We start from the raw sequence: 25036 nt of genomic DNA, 5'->3' as shown, positions 1-25036 counted from the left end.
CGCATCCGTATTTGGCGACATCGCAGTGAACGCACATTGGAAGCGTGTATTCGTCATCGCCATAATGGCGTTTCAGCCGGCGTGATGGTATGGAGTGCCACTGGTTACACGTCTCGGTCACCTCTTGTTCGCATTGATGGCACTTTGAACAGTGGACGTTACATTTCAGATTAGTTACGACCAGTGGCCGTACCCTTTCATTCGATCCCTGCGAAACCCTACATTTCAGTAGGATAATGCACGACCGCATATTGCAGGTCCTGTGCGGGCCTTTCGGGATAGAGAAAGTGTTCGACTGCTGCCCTGGCCAGCACATTCTCCAGATCTCTCACCAATTGAAACCGTCTGGTCAATGGTGGCCGAGCAAATGCCTCGTCACAATACGCCAGTCACTACTCTTGATGAACTGTGGTATCGTGTTGAAGCTGCATGGGCAGCTGTACCTGTACACGCCATCCAAGGTCTGTTTGACTCAATGCCCAGGCGTATGAAGGCCGTTATTACGGCCTGAGGTGGTTGTTCTGGGTACTGATTGCTCAGGATCTATGCACCCAAAATGCGTGAAAATGTAATCACATGTCAGTTCTAGTATAATATATTTGTCCAATGAATACCCGTTTGTCATCTGCTTTTCTTCTTGGTGCAGCAATTTTAATGGCCAGTAGTGTAGAATATCGTCTCAGTTTTGTTAACTGGATTCGTGATTTCCTGTCTAAGAGGTCAGAGTTCATAGTAATTGACGGAATGTCGTAGAGTAAAACAGAAGTGATTGGCGTTCTCCAAGGTAGTGTTATAGGCGCTTTGCTGTTCCTTATCCATATAAACAATTGTGGAGACAATCTGAGCAGCCGTCTTATGTTTTTTTGCAGATGACGCTGCCGTTTTTCGACTGGTAAAGTTATCAGAAGATCAAAACAAATTGCAAAACGCTTTAGAAAAGATATGCGTACGGTGCGAAAATTGGCAATTGACCCTAAATAATGAAAAGTGTGAGGTCATCCACATAAGTGCAAAAAGGAATCCTTCAAACTTCGGTTACAGGATGAATAAGCCAAATCTAAAGGCAATATATTCAACTAAATACATAGGAATTACAATTACGAGCAACTTAAATTGGAAGGAACACACAGAAAATGTGGGGAAGGCTAACCAAAGACTGCGGTTTAATGACGGGACAGATCTATTAAGGAGACTGCCTACACTATGCTTGTCCGTCCTCTATTAGAATACTGCTGCGCGGTGTGGGATCCTTACCAAATTGGCTTGATGGAGCACATGGAAGACGTTCAAAGAAGGACAGTACGTTTTCTATTATCGCGAAATAGAGGAGAGAGTGTCACTGAAATGATACAGGATTTGGGACGGACATCATTAAAACAAATCTTGGGGCGGAATCTTTTCACGAAATTCCAGTCACCAACATTCTCCTCCGAATGCGAAAATATTTTGTTGACACAGACTTACACAGGGAGAAACGATCACCAGGATAAAATAGGGGAAATCAGAGCTAGTACGGAAGATATAGTTGTTCGTTCTTTCCACGCGCTATACGACATTGGAATAATAGGGAACTGTGAAAGTGGTTGGATGAACCATCTGCCAGGCACTTAAATGTGATTTGCAGAGTATCCATGTAGATTTAGATGTAGATACTACAAATACAAAGATAAATGATTGTAAGAAGTCAAAAGAGCAATTATTCTGTCACGAGCCACCGGAAACGAAAGGTCCCTTATATCAAAGTACTCATAAAACATCTCAAATGCTTCGATTTTCTTCTTTGCTGGTTTCCCCACAGTCCGTGATTCAGTATCAAACCATGTTGTGCCCCAAATATATATTCTCAGAAATTTCTTCCTTAAATTAAAGTCGAAGTTTGACCTTAGTTGTCTTCTTTTCTAAAGGAGTGTCATCTTTGCCTGCATTAGTCTGCTTTTTATGTTGTCTTTGTTTGATCTATTATTTTGCTCCAAAGGCAGCTCAATTATTTCACTTCGCCTGTGTTGCGGTCACCAATTTTGAAGATGAGTTTATCGCTAATCTTACATGTGCTCCTTCTCATTTTTTCATGTTTCTTTGGTTTACTTTCTATCCAAAGTGATTGCTCATTAGACTCGTCATTCCTTTCAACAGGTCCTGTAATTATTTTTAACTTTCACTGAGGTTAGCAATGACATCAGTGAAACTTGACGTTGATATCCTGAATTTTATTTCACTTTCGAACCTATCATTTATTTCCATAATTGCATCGACGTGCAGATTTATGGTGATATGTGGCGCAGCACTACTGGGAGTGATAAATGGCTGGGAGCGCTGTTGCTGTAACTTCTTAAGCAAGTGTAATTCAGTTTATTAATAGGTATAAACAATCAAGAGCAAATACAGAATAAGCAACGACCAAGAAACTCAACAGTCATAGAAACAAAATAAGACTTACGAAGTAACACAGATAATGCACTTTTAACTAACTTATCCCAGTAGAATCCGTCAATGTTGAAGTAAGAGGACCAAATGAAAATATTATTTATCAATACTGTGTTACCCAATGCAATTAGCAGAACGTCAATAAATCAACCCTCCGAGTTCATTCGTGACAGAATTTAGAGGTATGAATTGCGATACACAAATAACAAATAGTGGAAGAATATGAGATGTTCAATACCGGACCTCACCCCTAAACGAGGTTCAAAAAATACCCAACCAAAGCCAACACCATAGTTTATACTAGACAGACGAAACAAGAGAGACGAACTTCACAATGGACCAGATGATCTCTACATTAGAAGAGTAAAGCTGTACTCTCTTTACTGAATACGCAGCAGCCTTGTCTTCCACCGGGTAATCAATAGGCGTCCAAGTGTTCACAGTTCAACACGCGAGCTGCTACCCAGGGGAAAAGAAGAATTAATGGCCTGCTCTCGCCACAAGTACTTGGAGGTACTACACAACCAAAAAACTTTCCATTTTAATAGCTGTAATTATTAGCCTGCGAATGTCGTAAATACGTAAGTAACGTTGCTCAGTACACCGTCCTCTGTCACCAATAGAAATAGCTCCATTTATACTCGTTAAGCCCTGTATGTTACCCTTATTTTGCTCTAGCTTATAGGTATTTTGTTTGAGAATTTCAAACTTGTTCCACCATTGTACATCGTCAAGTGCTTTTCTAGTTCGGCAAATTCAATGAACGTAACTTGATTTCTCTTAAGTCTTGCACCTCTTACCAATCACAATGTCAGAGCTGCCTCTCTGGTGTCTTTACCTTTCCGAAAGACAAACTGATCGTCATGTGATACAGCCTCAATTTTCTTTTTCATTCTTCTGGAGATTATTTTTGTACGTAACTCTAATGCATGAGCTGCTCTGCTTCTGGTAAGATTGTTCTCGCATTAGTCTGCTCTTGATATCTTCGCAGCTATGTGGATGAGATTTTCCGGAAGGCTGATGGTATGTCTCTAATCTCATATATATTATACACAAGCTTGACTATTCTTTTTACTGCCAGTTTCCACGATGATTCCGAATGCATGTTACCTATCCCTTCTGCCCTATTTGATCAGAAGTCATCCAAAGCTGTGTTGAACTCTGACACTAGTACTATATTTTTCATATGGCCTATCACATCATGAGCCAAGTCCTTGTTTTTGTAGAGGCCTCCAATGCACTTTTTCCACCTATCCGCTCTCTCCTCGGCTTTTAATAGTAGAATTCTCACTGCACTTTTAATATCGAGCCCTTGCTTTTAACTTCATCGAAGATTATTCTCACTTTTGTATACACAGAATCAGTCCTTACCACGACAATTTCTTCATCAATTTCTTTATATTTTTCCTGTCGTCACTTAACTTTGGCTTCCCTACACTTCCTGTTTGATTCCTATGTGATTTATGCCGCTGTATTCCGAACTTTCTCTGACATCTTTCGTCGATCATTTCAAGTATTTCTTCCCTTGGCCGACGTTTCTTGACAGTCACCTTCCTTGTACTCGTGTCTGGCTAAGTTCCGTGATTTCCCTTTTCAAAAATATCAATTCTTCTTCAACTGCTAGCCTATTCTGGTATTCGCTATCGCAGAATCTATAGCTTTAGAATTTAAAATACTTTTCATCGTTCCTCAGTAGTTCAGTATAAACTGCTCTTGATCGCTATTGTGATCTCAGTAGCTCCTCCTCAAAATTCTATATCTAATTTGGGAATCTCTGTTTGACCGTGATGTAATCCAGCTGGATTCTTCCTGTGTCACCAGACCTTTTCCAAATGTACCTCCTCCTCCTGCGATTTTTAAAAAGTGTATTCTTTGTTACTAAATGAAAATTATTGCAGAACTCAATTAGCCTTTCTCTTCTCCAATTCCACAAATACGGACAAATGCTTCCGTATCTCAATTTTTAATTCATTCCCCTACATCCATGTTACAGTTACCTATGATTATTTTATTTTTATCTCCCTTTACACACTGAATTACCCATTCCGTAGCTTCGTATAGTTTCTTCGTCTTCTGATTGTGACGTCTTCATATATACCCGAACTATTGTTGTCAGCGTTGGATTGGTTTTCTGATAAGAATACCTCTGCCACTGAACCGTTCACAATAAACCACTCTGTGACTTACCCTGTTATTCATATCGATCGTTTTCTGCTGCTGTTGATATTACCCTACATTCGTCTGACTAAACACCCTTATCTTCTTTCCATTTCACTTCACTGATCCCACCATTTCAATGTTGAGCCATTGAGTTTCCTTTTTCAGTTTGTGAGGCATCGTAATCATTTCAAACAAATGTTGTGTCTTTAAGTGCTAGAGTGAAAAGATATCATGGTGAAATGCTACAACGTGGTTTGGTGTATCAGAAAAATAATTAGTTGTAGCCGTATTGGAATGCAAAAAGAAGTGAAATATAAGAAGTAAAAGTAATTAAATGGATGGACTCGTCAGTTTCTTTTTCACAAAGACCAATTTCGAATTTATAATCATCTATCATTTATATCTTTGTTAAGATGTAGCTCGACATTTTAGGAGCTGAAAATACCAGACTCTGTGATACGTTTGCATGCTACTTCGCTTATGAACAAGTAGAGAACTGAAAATAGATTTTATTTACGAAGGAATGTCGCCAAAACAGCCATATGTTTTGAGAAGTTATTTTAGTTTATTTTCACAACCAGTTTAGGTATTTCAATATGCCATCTTCAGGCCCCATATGCACTTGATATGTAATCAGATGTATCGATATTATGTAATCAGATGTATCGATATTGGCATACTGGAGCCATCGCTACCTGGACACTGTGAATTCGTTACTCGAATGCTTCCTTCGAAGACTTGACACCAACTGATCACGCTCTTCTCCTTTACACGTAAAATGTCTAAGTGTCATCAAATAAAAAACAGCAAATATTTTTTCTGATGACTGGCACAACAACTAGCGCTCTGAGTCATCGTAACACTTTTTTCAACAAATTTTTGAATCCTTATCAAAGAAGCGTTTCTTTCTAACAGCTATCATGTCGTAGCAGCCTTGTAACTGTCTGTTGTTACGTTTGATTATGTTTTATCATCGATGATATTTTCTGCGTGTGTAATTTTTTGCCGGCCATCACTCGTCGCTTATCCACCTTTATGCGCTTTCCTTGGAGAGCCATCATTCGTTATTACCCTCCCCCGTCGATACGGTGCGGCCGACGCAACGCTTGGCGAGAATTTTCCGTAATTGCTTTGAAGCGCCGCTACCGCGATCGTCAGCCGTGCAGCGCCGCTGCCTTTGATGTCCCCCCTTCCCCTCCCCACGACTTCCCCCACCACTCCCTGACCCACACCCAAGTACACAGTGCAACTACTTTCAGCTACTAACTGTTGTGCCTAGGACGGATTCTACGCATTTCTCCCGCACATGTCAAAGAGAAAGACGCAGAGCTACTTTTTTCCTCTCTGTTCTAGTGTCTGATTTCTTTAAGGGTGACGGCCCGACCTCCGTCAGTCGGACGCCATTCGGTTTTTGCTGGGTCATTGTCGGAAGAGACGGCGCTCGGCAGAGGGCGTGATTCCCTGAGCTACAGCCTTGTGAAGACAGAGCTGATTTCCGCTTGACGTCACGCCACTTCCCGTCGTTGCCCCCCGAAAAGTCCCTTATCCGTCTCCAGCGTTCGTTTTTTTCCACTTGTTGCCGCAAGATGAGTTTTTGTGCGTTTCATTTGTAACTCTACCGGCCGATGGACGTCGTGATAAGGACACAAAGCTGACAGACAAAAACAATTACATTGTAAAAGCATTTTTATAAAGATACAGAGACGATTTGCGTAAAAATTTCGGAACGAGGCGGTAGAGAAAATACAGTAGGAGTTGATGAAATATTCTCGGGCTTTCATCTGGTTAGCTGCATTGAAAATTCGCCAGAAGATGATGAGAACGACACTCCACGAAACGTCGCGGGTTTCGACGCAGCTACCTGGATGGAAGCCCGAGAAGATTTCATCAGCAGTATACACCGGAAAAGCCTAATTCACATAAAAATGCATTAGGAGTTCTTTCTATGTACTTACATAGGTAGTACAAAAATACTCATCGAAAACCAAGAAATCAGTTAGAATGAAATAAATAGGAACTGCAGCGAAACTAACGCAAAATGGTTGCAGGAAAATGTTAAGAAACAGAAAAAGAAATAAGCAGAATAACAGATGCAACATACGGAAAAGTCAAAACGACCGTCGATGATATTAAAGCCGAAAGTTTTGCGACCTTTTGAACACCATCTGTCAAACAAGTAACTTATAAATTCGAATGTGACTTGACACCCTGGAGGCAGAACTTGAACTGAAGACCGGATTTGAAGTCAACCGCCGGCCGCTGTGGCCGAGTGGTTTTAGGCGCTTCAGTCCGGAACCGCAATGCTGCTACGGCAGCAGGTTCGAATCCTGCCTCGGTCATGGATATTTGTGATGTCCTTATGTTGGTTAGGTTTAAGTAGTTCTAAGTCTAGGGGACTGATGACCCCAGATGTGAAGTCCCATAGTGCTTAGAGCCATTTGAACCTTTTTTTTTAATTGTCAACCACTGTATAAAGTTCCTTCTTTAAATCAAAGTTTATAAAGCTTACTTGCAAAACTTATTAAATGCGGCACAAAACAAATGTAACCAGGTGGAGTCAGTATGACTGATTAAACTTGGCGACAATGTGTAAGTAGGCTGTTTATGTTTTCTTATTGGCAACGTTACGTAGCGCTCTGTAGGAAAATCACTGGCTGTGCTGCGTGCAGCCTGTGGCTAGTTTGCATTGTTGTCTGCCATTGTAGTGTTGGGCAGCTGGATGTTAACAGCGCGTAGCGTTGCGCAGTTGGAGGTGAGCCGCCAGCAGTGGTGGATGTGGGGAGAGAGATGGCGCAGTTACGAAATTTATAAGACTGGATGTCATGAACTGCTATATATATTATGACTATTAAGGTAAATACATCATTTGTTCTCTATCAAAATCTTTCATTTGCTAACTATGCCTATCAGTAGTTAGTGCCTTCAGTAGTTTGAATCTTTTATTTAGCTGGCAGTAGTGGCGCTCGCTGTATTGCAGTAGTTCGAGTGACGAAGATTTTTGTGAGGTAAGTGATTTGTGAAAGGTATAGGTTAATGTTAGTCAGAGCCATTCTTTTGTAGGGATTACTGAAAGTCAGATTGCGTTGCGCTAAAAAACATTGTGTGTCAGTTTAAGCACAGTCACGTATATAATTTTTCTAAGGGGACGTTTCAACTGCAGTTCATATTTTCCAATCAAAATGTTTACTTAAAAAAAATCTCTGTAACTAAAAGGTGTTGAGGTAGCACCTTATGCTGGCAGCCAATTCACAGTGCATCCAACTAAATGAAAAAAATTAATTTCGTACACCTTGAATGTGGCAGCTCCTCTTAGTTAATGAACTCCAGATCGTATAGATACAAGATAGGCGTGTGCGATGTTGGTTGGTTTCACAAAATAATTAATGAATTTTCCTTGTATCCGGTCACTGTGCACAAGGACAACGGTGGCACAGGGAAGTTAACCCAGTTGGGTATACATCACGTTATATTTATTTCTTCTTGGGTCACCTAAAAAGAAAGAAGTGCGTGACAAGTTGGTTTATTTCTCTGTGTGGCTCGCAAAAATAACAAAGAACTGGCAGAAAGTATAGTTATCTCAATATTCAGTTAAATTGACCAAGAATGACTCTACAACGCTGTGGGACGTACCAAAATTTATCTGGGTGGCTGCATGGAGAATGAAGTATGAAATACATGGAATGTATTCGCATTTGCGAATATGGGCGACCATCAGCTGTATAATGGAATGACGACAACGAAAATTTGTGCTGGATTTCCCGCTTGTCGCGAACTGCCGCCTTACCCGAGCACGACTGATGACCAAACCCAAACTTCCATATATCGTCAACCATTTGTCTACAACGCTGATTCCTACATCCATCATCATGTATATTCCCATCCAGGGGACACATTTCATTTGAAAGTCGCTTTCCCGGTGCCGACGAATAAATACAATATCGACGTGCCTGTGTTTTTCCGAGTTACGATGCAATGTTCATTCGGGCACTGCAGTGTCATAATGAAGTATGAAGATACTTAACTACGCAGCTCGTGAATTAAAAGCACAACATTCCAAAATTGCAGTTTACAATGAAACAGTTCGGAAACACACTATGCATCGCGCAACTGTACATTGCGAACTTAAATTTCCTTTGGGGCAACAGTGTGCCAAACATCACCAGATGGTTGCTAATACGTGATCCCTCAAAACTATCTCTTCAGACGGTGAACATGCACCAGTTCCAAATTATCTCTCGACACGGCAGCCGCTTACCGATTTCCCTAACTTCCTTCTCTCTCTCCAACTTAAAAGACTGCATGTAAGAGGCGGCTATGTTCTGTTGCCAATATGAACGGCGAGAATTGTTGCTGAATTCATCAAAATGTAGCAGAGATCATGCAAGACGCTGACGTGAGTAAAGAGTAGGAATTCAAGACGCCACTGGGCTATCGCTAGGTGGAAGCTGTTTCAGCGATCTGAGTCGAGTAAACCCTCTCTACATTCAGATTTACCCCCCTTCCCTTCACCCCCCCCCCCCTCGATTCAGATGTGATTTGATAAACTGTTCACTATGGAAAAGATTGGGAAATTAATGGCACTGGCAAATGATTCGTAGATGTGGTCCTTGACAAAATTAATAATAATTACACGAATTAAGAGGTTCATGTAACTTCTGAAGTTAAAGACGGTTTCACTTCGATCAACATTTATTACCGTAAAATGCCAGAGGAAAACCAAAAACATTATCCAAGGACCGAATACTAACTTCTCTAAAACAAAAGATAACAAAAATTTGGACAACAGATTCCACACAATACATTCATTTATCATAACACAACAATGAGCCGCAAATTCCATGGGAAAGGGGAAGGGGAAAGCAACTGGTACTAAAATCACGTTCAGCCATAAAGAGTTAAACACATGCTTCCGAATCTGATATGATAATTGCATCGATCATTGTGGTGTAAAGGAAAACATCCAGAAATCCAACTTCGGAGTAATGAGCGAGCCATCACGCACAACGTAATTCGGAACAAGGTCCCTTTAGAACAACTCGCCTCACCGGTGCGACAGTATCAGATCACAGTCAAGCTCGCAGCACGAACTTGTGGTGGTGCTGCTATAAAAGAAATAGTTATCCGTTGTCGAAATGCCTCAGGATTATTCGTAGAAATGTCGACGGAGAGTCTACAGACGAGAAACCAGGATGAGAATGATCACGAATGATGCACCTCAGAGCCCTAAGCAGAAAAGTTGCAGAAAAAGTTTGTTTTATTCCAAAATTTTGTTAGACGGTCCCCCAGTGTGGTACTGAGTAACACACCTTGCACTCTCTTCTCCGAAAGGTTTACTTATCCATTAGTCACTCTCCGAATTTTGCAAGTTTAAATCAAAATGTTAACGAGTTTGTACACATTCTTTCCCTCGAGAAATGTTGCAAATCAGACCAATGCAAGCAAAAGTAAGCTTCGTTCTCCTAGAAAGAAAGCGCATGACTCCCAGATTATTTACCTTTTTTAGGACCGACCAGTCCTAGCGTCTTCCACTCAGTACGAAATAAGACGGCGTAACAACCTCAGAGTCCTGGCGACAAATAGATGCGACGGCACTCCTTCAAAAAGTGGGCCGAACATTCCACAAGTTTAACACTCGCACAGACATGGCAGTGTTATCTCGCAAGCTGACCACCCTTCGTCTGTTCTTTCGTGACTAGCGTCCGATCTATGGCCAACGAGTGCAGCAGATTACAATCTGGATGAATAGAACAAACCGTAAGGAAAACATAGATCCCCTGCAGATCCAACGATTTCTATATATTCCACACTGCCGTGGACTATTTTGTGTGGACCATCTGCCAGACCCCTTCTCTGTATCAAAAGGAAAACTAAGATTTTCGTCATGCGCTGAGCGCAGACAAATGTAGCATAATAACCCCCCGGCACAGAACGACAGTGTAACCCATTCTAGAGTACTCTTCGTGTGTTTGGGCTCAATACTACTGAGTCGGATTAGAGGAAGAGAATGAAGCAAGTCGGAGGTATCATGTTAGATTTTTTACTGGGCGGCTCGTTCAGTAGGAGAGTGTGATGGAAATCTTCGATGAGCTTAGATACGAATTCCTGCAGAGAAATTTTTACCTAAAAATCTATTGAGAACGTTTAGCGACTGGCACTGCGATAGACTGGAGAAACATTCTGCTGCCTGAAACTTTCATGTTGCGCAAAGGCCGTGAATAAAAAACGATGAAAATTAGGGCACATATGAAAATTTTTATAGCTCGCTGAGTGGAATGGAATGACTAGTAATGATTCAAAGTGCCTTCGCCATGCACTATGCAGTAACTTGTGGAGTACATACGTAGATGTAAATGTAGATTTAAGAACAAAGACGAGCCCTACTATGCTTGCCGCTGTGATAATATCGGTCCCCGCAGGTCACCGAAGGTAAGCGCTGTCGGGCTCGGCTAGCACATGGATGGGTCACCGCCTAAACTGCCGAATGCTTTTGGGAAGCGCGGTGCACTCAGCCATTGTGAGGCCATTTGAGGAGTTGAAACTTCCTGGCAGATTAAAATTGCGTGGCGGACCGAGACTCGAACTCGGGACCTTTGCCTTTCGCGGGCAAGTGCTCCACCAACTGAGCTAACCAAGCACGACTCATGCCCCGTCCTCGCAGCCTTACTTCTACCAGTACCTCGTCTCCTACCTTCCAAACTTTACAGAAGCTCTCCTGGTGGAGCACTTGACCGCGAAAGGCAAAGGTCCTGAGTTCGAGTCTCGGTCCGGCACACAGTTTTAATCAGCCAGGAAGTTTCATATCAGCGCGCACTCCGCTGCAGAGTGAAACTCTCATTCTGCAATTAAGGAGTTACTTGACTGAAAGTAGCGGCACCAGTCACGAAAACTGACAACGGCCGAGAGAGCGGTGTGCTGACCGCATCCATCTCCGTATCCGCATCTGGTAACGCGTAAAGGGTGAGGAAGACACGGCGGCCGGTTGGTACCGTATGGGCTTCAAGGCCTGTTCGGAAGGCAACAGCGTAAGCTTCGGTACTTATCTTTTGCACACTCTGGTCAATCAGGCGTTTAAAATCATCATTTAGTCTTTCTGAAAACTACGCTGTCATTTTTACATCGCGTGCAACGGTAGATATTGTGTTACCATAAACGTGAACAGAGGAAGTGTAGCAAAGGCGACACTTTGCCATGTGTGTCGGGAAAGAGCGGCACTGACGCGACAAAGGCGAGCGGCCGTGTTCTCGCAATCTGAAGAGTGTCAGAGGGATGGTCTGTGGGCGGCGTGGGCGTTGCGGGGGTGGGAAGGGAAGAGGGGTCAGGTGGCACGCCATGGACGGCGGCGCATTACACGGATTACGCGCTGGCGCTGCCATCGCCGTAATGTCGGCGCGCTCCATTTGGAAAATTAAGAAATTAGAGCGAGACTGCTGCGGTGGCGGCCACGACTTGTTCTACTGCCAGTTCCAGGACCTAGCGCAATTGCACGATAGTGCGTGCCGTTCGGTAGAGTCGGTACCCTTGGATGCCTTGGACAAAACTTTGCAAGATTTATTTAACGGCTCCACTTAATTAACATTAACCAAATGGTTCTATTTAACTACTGTGACTTTATGATCTAATACAAATACAAACAGGGTGATTCAGCTGCCACTACCGATTCCTTTTATACAACCCGCACTACTTATGTATCAGGAACGACACCCAGACAGGCGACAGCCACGTAATCGACGTAAGTTCTCTCTTAGAGCTTTGAGCGACTGTTAACAAAGAGAAAATACAAGTTACACAAAGAAAGATTGGAGATATTTGGATATGTATGGCAGAAATGAGGTATATCTTGGTCCAGAAATACCGCGCAACTCATAACCAATCCTCACTTGTAATTTTTTACAGTATGATTTAGATTGCTAACAGTCGCCAAAAGCTCTGTGAAGAAAATGACGTCAGTTACGTGGCTGTTGCCTATCTGGGTACCAACCAGATACCGACGTAGTGTGAGTTGCGTTAAAAGAATAGATAGGTTAACGTCATTTTGGCTTTAGCTAAGACATTAGAGAAGAATTTCGGACGTTGAGGTTGATAATGGAAGCATGAATAAAGAACAATCAAGACCTCTTCATAGGATACGTCGACCTGGAAAAAAGGTTCGAGAATATCAAATGCTACAAGAAGTTCAAAATTCTCTGAAAAATGGGGATACGCTGTGCGGAAAGACTGATAATATACAAAATGTACAAGAGCCGAGAGGGGACAATAAGAGTGGAACACCAAGAACTAAATGCTCGGTTTAAAAAGGGTGTGAGACAGGAATTTAGTCTCTCGCCCCTAATGCACAGTCTATACATTCAAGACGTACTGACGAAAATAAAAGAAAGTTAAAGAGTGGGATTAAAATTCAAGGTTAATGGATATCAGTGACAAGAATCGCTGATGACATTGCTATACTCAATGAAACTGAAGAAAAGTTGCAAGATCAACTGAATGGAATGAACAGTGTAATGAATGCAAAATATAGGTTGAAAAACGAAAGTAATGAGAAGTAGCAGAAAATACAACAGCGAGAAACTTAACATGAGAATTAGGGATGACGAAGTGGACAAAGTTAAAGAATTCTCCTTGTGTCTTCGTCGAATGGGTTGAGGTAGGGTCTGGGTGGGCAGAGAAGTGAAGTGGAATGATTCTGTTACACGACGTACCATGTACCCTTCACCTAACACAAAACATATATTCACTCCAATAATTACTCCATAAAATTCCTGAAATTTGCACAGTGATTTGGGGCTAATGTTTCTTTGTGTAGTGTAAATTCGAAGGACATAATTTAAGTTGCCTACGCGAAAGAAATTTCTTACGGTGTTCTTTGCGAACGTAAGACAATACTACGTGTCATGGAAACACAAGATGTTCGTAAAGTATTCGCCTGTATGCGGAAAATAATTTCCAAGGATCTATGCTAGATACATATGAGCGGATTGTTGCAAATGGTAGTTCAATACAAAGTTTTGTATATACATTTCCACTCCGTTTGTTAACCAACTGTCACAACGATTCGTTGCAGCATGTTCCTAGCAAACACAGCACGTCCGGACCTGTCATCTGACTGCAAAAGCAGCTCTTTGTGTGAGTGGAAATGCAACCATTTCGTGGAAATGCAGCCATTTGTGTACAGTGTTCACCACAGGGTTCTGAGCTATCACAATTTCTCTGGAAACATGACGCATCGATTTCCGCGGACTGCGTTGAAATGCTATAAGCTCAGCATCAGCCGTGTTGTCACTCACTCCGAATCTGCCGCTTCTTGCGTTTATCACCAACAGTGCTGCCCCCGTTTAAACTTCTTCACGTCTGACTGATCTGAGTCATAGGTACTTCGAACTTGTCGCTGAACTGTGAAAGGCGACTGTGTTTCGTGAAACTTCAAAACACATTGCACTTTCACTTTTACTTGCACAACTGCCATTACGACAGCAGCATTCCTAAATCAAGCCAGCTCTAACAAGAGACAGAGAAAATAAATGAGATGCTGTCCGAACACATGTATAAGTTGTATATATTTGACATTGTATCAACAACTGTGGGAGATCTAAATTTTTATACTGTTCTGATATATCAGATGCGCCAAGATCACTTGTAAATCTTTTATTGATTACCTGTATCGACAGACCTGTACTATCATCATCGCATATTGTAACATATTAACAGAAGTTCGTGATCTTTACAAACATGATGATACGGCTCGCAAATTTGTAAAGATCACGAACTTCCGCTAATATGTTACAAGATACGATAATAACACAGATGTGTCGGAACCGGTAACCAACAAAAGATTAACAAGCGATCTTGGCGTACCTTACATTACAGAATAATATAACATGTCGAGTGTATTCATATAATGTTCGTAAGTTAAGCTACCAGTTGCAGAAGACGCATATAGCGGGGTGAGTGTATCCATAAAATAGCTTTATGAAGTAAACTACAGTTGACAATAAACCGCATAGCTGTATCTAGCACAGTTCCTCAGAAAAAAGCTTTTGTAATCAGAAAAAGACTTAACGCTCAGCCTGTATAATTTATGCTGGAATTCTGTTGAATAAGTGTAAAGCACTGCCGCATTCAAATCGAACTTCGGCCTAAAGGCAGCTTTACTTGTTCTCAATGGTCACTAACTGCAGAATTTAAGAGATGTTCTAACAAAGGCAAAATGATACGTTCAGCTCTTTCTAACCGTTACGCATTTGGAAAAAGTGACAAGTAACAAACACAGTCCCCCAATTCCTCAAAGAGAAAGGATAAATCCTAAAAGGACGAGAAAAATAGTGGAGAAATACTTGGACAATATCGCAATATGCAAAAAAACGTTATGTTGAAGGAATAAATGCATTGAAGGAGCTAAACACCGTTACTCTCCTACTTATTGCTACAGGAGCATACGTCCTTTCGAGCGTCAGATATGTTTTGTGTTGGCACTGGGTATCTGGTAAACCGGTAAAGGCGAAAAGAGTGGTGACTCCTGAACTATCTGTACAGATAACGAGCTGATTTTCATAAATTAAAAAGCAAAATGGTAAAAACTAGTACCGATGAGTAGATCTATCAATACTGAACTTCTTTAAAACTTCCTTCTGTATTTTGCATCATTTCGGTGATATCATTAAAAAACCTTTTGCTGGAGCCAATTATTCGGCATAATAAAGTTCGTTCAAAGCTAAAGAAACAGTTTTCTCTTACTGCTGCATTAAAAAGCGAAACTACTGTTTTGGTGCTTTTATTTTCAACACTTAGAGAACGTAGAGAGTCGAATGTCGGAATCAGAGATCAAGAGGGCTTAGAAAGACTTTCAGTGAAGAATGGTTAAAGAGATAGTAACACTGCATAATAAGTACTAGAATCATTGGAGGAAAATGGGGAACAAACCCATCATTTATGTGAAATCTTTGGCACTGACGACATACATAGTCTTCGTTTTTCGAATGTATAACCTTCACATATACAACCCCGAAGATAGCGAAGGCAGCCTACTATAGTACAATCAGCTTGACAGCTCATGAAACCAATTCCTCAGCAGAAAAATACACAAAATGAATGGATAATAAAAGTGAAGATCTGTTAGATAACGATCAGTCTGGATTTATGGAAGCTACAGATAAGAAAAGAAGCTATTCTGATATCACGCTTAATAATCCGATTATCCACCACATTTAAATCATTAGTCAATGTTAAATCATATAGTAGGGAAAGGCGAACAATATCATAAAAACTACAAGGGACGAATAAAAATAGTTGAAGGGGGAAATGTGCAGATTAGACAAGGCATAAAGTAGGAATGCAGTTTCTCTCCATACTGTTCAGTCTATACTGAAAAGAAACGATGCAGAGAATGAAGAAAACGTTCAGATGTAGGGTTAAAATCCAGAGTGAAAAGATATTAGTGGTGATGTTCGTTAATGACTTTGCTGTCCATTGCGAAAATAAGGACTGTATGATGAACGGTCTTACTTACAGTAAACCAAGGGAATATGGAAGTGTTATGAATGCTAAGATGAGCTACAGACTATGTTTTTACACACGATGTATTTACGAAATTATGGAATTTTGATGGCTTGGAAGCAGATATAAGAACCTAGTAACAAACCAAGAACGATTTATAAAGCTGATAAACACAGGCAGAAATTTGCTTCACCACTGAATCGGCAACGAAATTAAATGTTCAGGATATTAACTAGGATGACAGGACGTGTATTGAGATACAAAGAATAACTTTCATGGTGTTACAGGAGGCAATAATGAGCAAAAATTACATGCAAAGCCAAAGGATCCGACCATTCGAATGACTGATTCCTCCCCAGCGCGCTAGCCTAAAGTAAACCAAGAAGATCGCAGCTAAGTGGAATTGTTTATGATATCCTAAGAGAGAACGCGGTTAGTGAAATTACCCTAAGAAACAAGGTTGGTGTTGCTCAAACGTTTTCCATGTGAAGACGTTATGAATATCCAAATCTTGAACGATCCACATCAGTCAACCCGAGGAGTAACAAAAGACGAATTCTGAACGGGCATTTGTTTGGAGGACGTTTGCATTCCGTCGATGACAGCTGGCATCTCTGATAGTTCGTTGCAAAAACTTATTCCTATTGACAAAGTTGTCAGCAAGGGAAAAAAAGCATCACCTGATACTGAAGATACCGTTTGCATCAAGTGGGATGAAGAAGGCATTGGTGGTACGAATTGCCTCGGAGATATGTAACCATAACTGCTGGTATTTATTGCGAACAATACAGACTCATTGCAGCCGCAGTTAAACGCAAACGACCGAGAAGAGTGCATTTAATGTTGCAGCGCGGTAAGCTACGCCCGTATACCGATAACATAACCAAAGCTGCTATCCGACAGCTTGGATGGCAGCATATCCTCCGTCCTCTATACCCTATGAAATTATAAAATTCAGGCCTTGACCATTTCAGTATTGTATCCAACGACATTCCTGTAAACGCTTGAAAATTACAAAGTTACTTAAAAAACGACTTGAGGTTTCTTCAGGCATGAAAGTGAGAATGAAGAATTGCGTTGAGACTTTGGGTGTGAAGGATGCAATTAATTTACTAAAAAATTTCATTAAACTGCTTATCCGATACTGGAACTCCAACAGCTGCAATAAAATAAAAAAAATGTCAAAATTTCCATGTTCATAATAAATAACAATACTTGGCTAAATTTCGTACTGTCAATGTCTTGAGTCAGTTTCGTAATTTGTTCATGTTTTGTCACTGATTTGAAATGAAAATATTTCCCTGCCCATCGACTACAAATGCGGCCTCCTGTTTTAGTGTGTCTACATTAATATACTTCTTTTGTAGCAAACCATGTTGAAACTTTTCTCACCTATCAACCTTGGCAACATATGGGCAGGCATTATCCTGTAACAGAATGACGCAGGCCGTCAACAATCCTGGGTATTTGGACTTGACGGTGCATTTCATTTTTTTCAAGGTATGCACGTATCAATGTGTGTTAGTTGTGACACCGTGTCATTGAGCAGCGGGCCCTTGTGATAAAAAAAAAGAAGGCCAACGTGCCTGTTGTTTAGACTTCACTACAGAAGTTCCGCTGGGAAGTCCTTACACATACTCCATACAGTCCGTATTTCTTCCCATGAGATTTCCATATTTTTGGAGCCCTGATGAAAGACATTCGTAATCATAGACTTCCTCCAGTCGAAGAGATGCACACCAACGTACAATCAGGCTTCCGCAAACATTTTTCCAAGAAGGCATTGCCCATCTTGTCGAACAATGTGATCAATGTATTAACAGTTATTGTGATTACCTTTGAAATAATAAACAGTTTACTTACTTTTTTTCATGTGTCTCGTTTTCCTCTGACAGTCTCTTATAAAAATAGAGGGGAACATACCAAGGCTCAGGCGATAAAGTCGATCTCATGACGCTTATTGTGGACTATGGAATGCTTAATTAAATCAACACTGACAGGAATTTTGATAAATTCTTGTGGATGTGTTTCAGAGATAGAGCCATTTTCGGGGTTGTGACGTCACTTTAAAAATCTCTATTTTACATAAGTTATTCATTTCTACAGTGATCTTGTCATTGGGTTACTGTGTTGAATACTTTATATTGCGATGACATCGTTTTATGCAAAGTATTGTGCTTCGGACACGTGATATGCCAGTGTAAATTGTTTCATATATCTGGTGAGATACAACAATAACTCTTAAATAATTTATAAACTTATCTCAACACTTCGTGTATCTAGTGTTAATTGGATTGATATTACGCGTAACAAAGTTTATGGCGATGCTTTTCACGAATAGGTACGGGATATGTGATGTATGTGCAAACTTCCATTATCACATAAACCTCAACTAACGGAAAAAATGCTGACGTAACAGCTTTGGGCACATCTCTCTTCCAAAAGTTTAATCACTATACTCTTTTCTAGACTCTCGTATCACATCAAAAAGACATTTCTCCGTGGAAATACAAAGTTACCTCTATATTTAATAGCATAGGGAATCTAAGAGTATTATCAGTGCAGAAAAAACTTGCATACTATTACTTGTTGAAAATTTTGTATCATACCTGAATAGTTAATCCACTGCTAAGAGCATTTATACTGATGAGCTAAAAGATTGTGACTACCTGTGTAATAGCTTGTTTGTCCTTCTTTAGAACGAAGTACATCGCTGATTCTACCTGTCAGGGATAAGGCTATTTCTTGGTAGCTTTGTGGAGGTACGTGGTATTAGACGTTTTCGCACAGGTCATGTAATTTAGATAAATAATGGGCCGCTGAACTGCGTGCGTGGTGATGGCGACCGATACCGATGCAGATGGATTCCATAGGATTTACATCAGGCTAATTTGTTCGCAGAGGCATCAACGTGAGTTCACTATAATGCTCCTCAAACCACAACACCACGGTTCTGACACCGGCACACTGACAATTATATTGCTCAAAGACAACATCGCCGTCGTGGAAGACATCAAACATGAACGGATGCAGGTGGTTCGTAGCTTTCAGCGTGTCTCCGAGCGCTACCACAGGTCCCATGCAAGCGCAGGAGAATGTCTCTCATAGCATAACACTGCTCCCACCAGCCTCCGTCAGTGGTGTGCTGCGTGTTTCTAGCAGCCGTTCACGGCCATGACGGCGTTTATGGAAGCGACCTTGGGTACCAAAACTGTGATTCACCCTAAGAGCCAACACGATTGCATTGATCGACGGTCGAATCCTGATGGTTCCGTACACACCGCAATCGTAACTGAATATGTCTTTTGGGCCAACATGTGCACACGTAGTGGTGGTCTGCTGAGGAGCTTTATGTTGAACAATGTACGATGAACGGTGTTCCCCGAAACATTTGGCGCGTGCACCAGCATTGTGTTCTTTTGGCACTTACCGCCTAGTGGTAGTTTCACTGCCCTACCTCTTTCCGTAGACGCTCACCACATTAGCACGTGATCATCCGACGAGCTTCGCCGTTCTCGACATACTAGTTCACAGACTCTACGAAATAACAATCTACCCTTTGTCAAAGTCGCTTATCTCACTGGATTTCTCCACTTGCAACAGGTATCTTCGTTAGGGTGATTCCCCCTCTGCGTCTGCTATGTTTACACACTTTTGTTACTGCGGTAAGTGTCAACGCGACCAGGCGGTATCCTATGTTGCGGTGGGCAATGTTCGTAATGTTTTGGCTTATCAGTGCATGACTTACTGGAGGCGGGCTAGAAGTCATAATTCTGTGCCGACATATTCAGTGTGCATTCTGGTACCGTGTGTGTGGCGTTTCCCTATGAACTGTTCTTCAAATTTGTGTGATACGAAACATGTACGCGAAAGTCTCCCATTTCTATTTTAATTCAGATTCAGTATTTTGTGATTCATTCATTTAACGCATCCTGTAACCGAAGACTATCTAATGTGCTATTGCAGCGCCCCAAATGACTTAAAACTTGTTTGACCTGTGGCGTTAAAACTTCATTCTTGTGTTTGTTTCACTGTCTGTTTCCAGCAGCTTTTTGGAAACGGCAGTGGCCAGTGGGTTCCAAATAACAGATTAGGGCAGATGCAGAGCTATCTGCTCCATTTCCTGCATTTGTCCACATTAAATGAGAGCTCGATTTTTCAATTAGCGCAACCAAAGGAACTGATATTAGTAGACTAATTTTTAAATTTGACATGGAATTAAACTCTGCTTCATTAGACAACTAGATCTGCATGTAATACACGTCCGTACCAGCGCCCAGAAAAGTGCATAACTGTTTCGGTTACCGGCAAGTTCGCGAGAATGCTTGCGATCTACTCTTGTTAAAACTATTCTGTCACATTGCGTTTTGGTGACGTTTCAGATGAAACTGTAAAATCACTGTTTTTGGCTGATGGTAAATATGAAGCCTCAATATCGAATGTCCTTATGGTGTGAGAAAGGTAATAAATGGAATAAGTACATCACCCACTAGAAACTAGTTTTTTGTATACTACCAATTTATGAATTAATTCTTACGTCTGAATTATAAAAAGTGCATTGACGTTGTGAAAGACAAAGCATTCTTACAGAAAGTCAACAGACGTCTCGCTCAATTGTGAAAATTATCAACGTTAGTACTCTCATTACTGCACAAATATTTATAGACTTTTCGTGGTTACTAATATTCCTGTGAAGCCGAATATAAGTAAATCAAACGAACTGCTCAGTAAATTTAGTATGTCCGTATTTGTTTCGAATGCTTTACAATAGAAAGATTCTGTGCGCCTAATAAATTACTTGTTCGTTGACTGTAGAAGTTCCTCTCATGTAATAGATGTCAAATTGTGACCAACATCTTTTGGTTCAAAATGGTTCAAATGGCTCTGAGCACTATGGGACTTAAAATCTATGGTCATCAGTCCCCTAGAACTTAGAACTACTTAAACCTAACTAACCTAATGACACCCAGTCATCACGAGGCAGAGAAAATCCCTGACCCCGCCGGGAATCGAACACGGGAACCCGAGCGTGGGAAGCGAGAACGCAACCGCCAACGTCTTTTGGAAAGAAAAACAGAATACAAATAATTTTCTCTTTAGAGAGCTTTAAAGCGATTATTTCTGTATAAGTTCCTATGAGCTTTGCCAGTTTTGGGCAACCCACATTTCTGAATCCTTTTTTATACGTGTTATCTCTTAACAGAGATGATTTAAAAACTAATTCCAATATCTTTGTTGCTTCTACTACACATGAATACAAAAAAGCCGTACGGGCAGCTAGGGTAATATCTCGCTCTTCATTTGTATTGTGGTGTGACTTGTATTATTAAAATATCTTTAGATCGGTCTTGATTATTTTGAAAATTCAGAAACTCTCACATTGCTCATCTCCACCTACATGGGTACACCGCTTACTACCCCATAGTGTGTGATGGAGGGTACACGGTCTCGCAAAATAACTTTTCCTTTGCCTGTTCTCTAAGTGAATAATAATTATTATTATACGGAAACAGTTGGCTGTCCGCACCATTTTCATTACAACACGTCGGGCCCGGTAATCTATCAGTCGCCGACACTGTAGCTCAGTGTGTTCGGCCTGAGGACTGGCTGTCCTGTGCAACAAAAAGAAACGATGAACTTGAAGGGGTGTTATGTGACGTTCTCCCAGACCAAATGCTGAGAAGAGTGACGACAAAAATGAGCAAGAAAAAACAGAAATGGCGCTAAAGCGCGTGCCACGTAACCGAGAAGTCGTGGGATTGAATCTCGGTTGGACTATGGAATTTTCAGTCTTCCTTTTAACCTAGCCTTCTCCTCTCAACAACGTGAGGAGTCGCCAGAAATGGGACGTGGTCCGTATTCCACGTTAAACTGTAAATTCCCTTTCCCCAGTTGGATCACGGGGGTAGGTTAGGAACACACAAGTCGCCAAAATGGTGTCCATTTGAAAGGCTTGCACGAGGCCACTGAGTCCCACGAAATTATTATTGTAGTTATTACTATTTAAATACACCAAAAATTCTCTCGTTTTAATATCGTGTTTATTAAGCCATATGTATGTTGGAGGAAGTAATATGGGTCTTGATTCGCACTGAAATGTAGGCTCCTGAAGTTCTGAGAGGTAGGCACACACAAAACGTTTCTTGTCACCCATTGGAAATTGTTGATCGTTTCCCTCACAATGTTGCTCTAGGAAAAATTCACGTGACTAAGAGCGCAACTCTTCTTTGGATCCCCTCCATCTTTCCTTCTTACGTTAATCAAGCGTAGTAACGGAACCAGACCGGCGGACGAGAACTTGTTGACAGAGTTACGTAAGCGACCTGCCTCTAACCACCTTTTTAATTTTACCCTTTGTTACTGTTGCTCTGTTTTCATCTCCTGCAGGAACGAGACAAAATGAATACAATTCTTCAGGGATTATTTCATCTGGACAGTTCACCTTGTTATAATTAAGTATGAATTCATTCTCCATCTAATCTAATGTCCTCAGGTTTTATGATTTTGTCGATACGACTCTTCTGGCGTCAACGCCTCTCTTAATGAGGACCTACTACGAAAATAAAATGAATATAGGTCGTTTCCGACTCATTTGACACGGCTGTTTAACAATGGGTTCAGCTTATTTAAATTCAAACGAATCGGATAAAAATGTTGTGTACCCATTTGTAAATTTAATACAGTGATTTAGTTCAGATGACCGAATCTGTTTGGATACGAATTAAGTACAACAGTAAGTTAATCTTAATTTTAATTGACATCTAAAAACATTTCGCATGGCACTGTAAATTACATGATTGTGGGTACTTAGAACCCGTATTAAAGAGTTCCAGTTTCATTTCCCTATGTACTGAGGGTATAGTCACAATTTGCATACCTCGGAACATGCTTTAACCTCTTATTTCTATCATGATATACCCTGGACAAGACATACGATTGTAGCGGTAGAATGGTTGCACAGCCTTCCAAAATCATAGGTCCTCTAAATTTCTCAAAAACTGTTTCGCGATAGCACCCTCGTCTTTAATATATATCTAAGACACCACTGACAACCATCTGCATTTTTAGCTTCCAGAGTTCATCCCTGTTATTTGTAGTGGATATTGAAATGTTACGTGAGTAATCAGAAGTTTACAACAAGTCTTTCAAGCAGATATCATCATGTTTATAGGCATCGTCATGCATATATTCACATTTAAAGAGAGTTGCCTGTCAGACCACAGTTTAAATACAACCATAGCTGTTTCGAATTTCCTGACAGTCGTCCAAAGACGATACTTTGCCGCAGGGAACACCACCATCAGCGAACGATCATCTTTTACTGTTAGTGACTGTGTCTAGGTAAACTGTTTATTTAAAACATCAATTCCATTTACTTACACTTCTGTTGAACATTTTTCGGTAAATCTAATTTAGTGGGTGCTGTCAGTTAAAATTTCAAAAGGTCCTCGCACCAGACCAAATACTTTTGTCTCTTGTCACACACAACTATTAATGTCACGGAACTGTCTCTCATACTTATGACTACATTCTAACATTCTGCGTGGTGTCTGTTGTTCTATATCGTGTCTCCCTACCACTTTCGCGCAACGACGCTCTGACCGTGTTTTTTAGGGAATTGACTAGTTTGAACCCGGGACCTGTTGCTGGTAAGGAGACGTCAGACCACACATGAGATGTAGAGTTCAGAAGAGTTCAGTGAGACTAGCGATGATATAACCAAATACTTAATGATTTCAGCGTCAGCTCCCTGCACTCCCTGTAAAAGAACCTTAATACTAACTAAATTTAGTGGAAGGGGTTCAAGGCTTTCCTATTTTTAGTTAGCTGGTAAATTAACGTCGAAAAAGCAGTTATGTTTACCATTGGAAATTTTATTCTACTCACAAAACACTGTTTATAAATTGCACTATTGAAAAGGAAATGTTTTAATACAGGATGGTAAAAACCAACTGCGTTCAACAAAAATGTGAACGAATATTCCCTGAGTGGGTTTCCAAGTTCTACAATGGATCGAAGGATGGCCTATGCCATATCACATCTATAATCTAGGTTTAAATTAAGTTTCACAAAAGAGAAAACTATCAAAATGGTCTACAGTGACCCTCAATTATCTTTAATTACTTATCTAACTTGTCGTAAATTACAGTGGCTGATGTGGCTTCTCAATAACTACATAACAGAAAAATCATTGCATTTCAGATTTTTACTTCAAGTGGCAAATGTGAACACCATGAGCTTTAATTGACGATCGACACTAGTATTACGCAAAAAGGGGGTGTAACAGATGAGACATCTGCAGTTCTGAGTGAAGTTTTATGCGCTGTTATGCGGCATCACGTGCGTTCATTACCTTGTCGGTGTTCGTCAGGGGGCAGCTGGCAGCACAGCTCCGCTCACCTCGCCGTCTCGGAAGCAACTCTCTCCTAACTTCTCCTTATTACAATTTACCGAAGTTGGTTTAAAAAAAACTATCTGGCTGTGTTTTCATCTGAGCAATCAGGGTCTCAATGTTAACCTTAAGCTCCGCCTACAAAAATTCTGTCTATCCAATGAGAAACGTTATACTTTTCGTGGTGGGGCAATGTTTTTAAAGTTTGCAACGTAACAGAGACGCGAAAAAGTCTCACGCTAAAACTTGCAGCTGGTGTGGTCCTTTTAGTGTTATCGTAAGATCTATACTGTTCTTCTGGAGAGCTCTAGCTTTTAACATGGGCTGGGGGGGCGGGTGGTCCTGACGTAACAGAGACGTGAAAAAGTCTCACGCTAAAACTTGCTGCTGGGGTGGTCCTAGCGGTTAGCTTGCGACGTGGGTGTCCGTCCCTTATCGTAGGGCCTTCTCGCTTAACGCGGTTCTGCTCTCGGCTTCTGTTCTCGTTTCTCCCCTCGGAACTGCGTCTGTCTCACGGTGGGAAGGTATGACATGCATTTAGGCCTTCTTGTGTTAGTCTGTGGTATTCCATTT

The sequence above is a fragment of the Schistocerca piceifrons genome, chromosome 2, assembly GCF_021461385.2.
Source record: "Schistocerca piceifrons isolate TAMUIC-IGC-003096 chromosome 2, iqSchPice1.1, whole genome shotgun sequence".
Lineage (NCBI taxonomy): Eukaryota > Metazoa > Arthropoda > Insecta > Orthoptera > Acrididae > Schistocerca > Schistocerca piceifrons.
Note: the sequence above shows the minus strand (reverse complement) of the source record.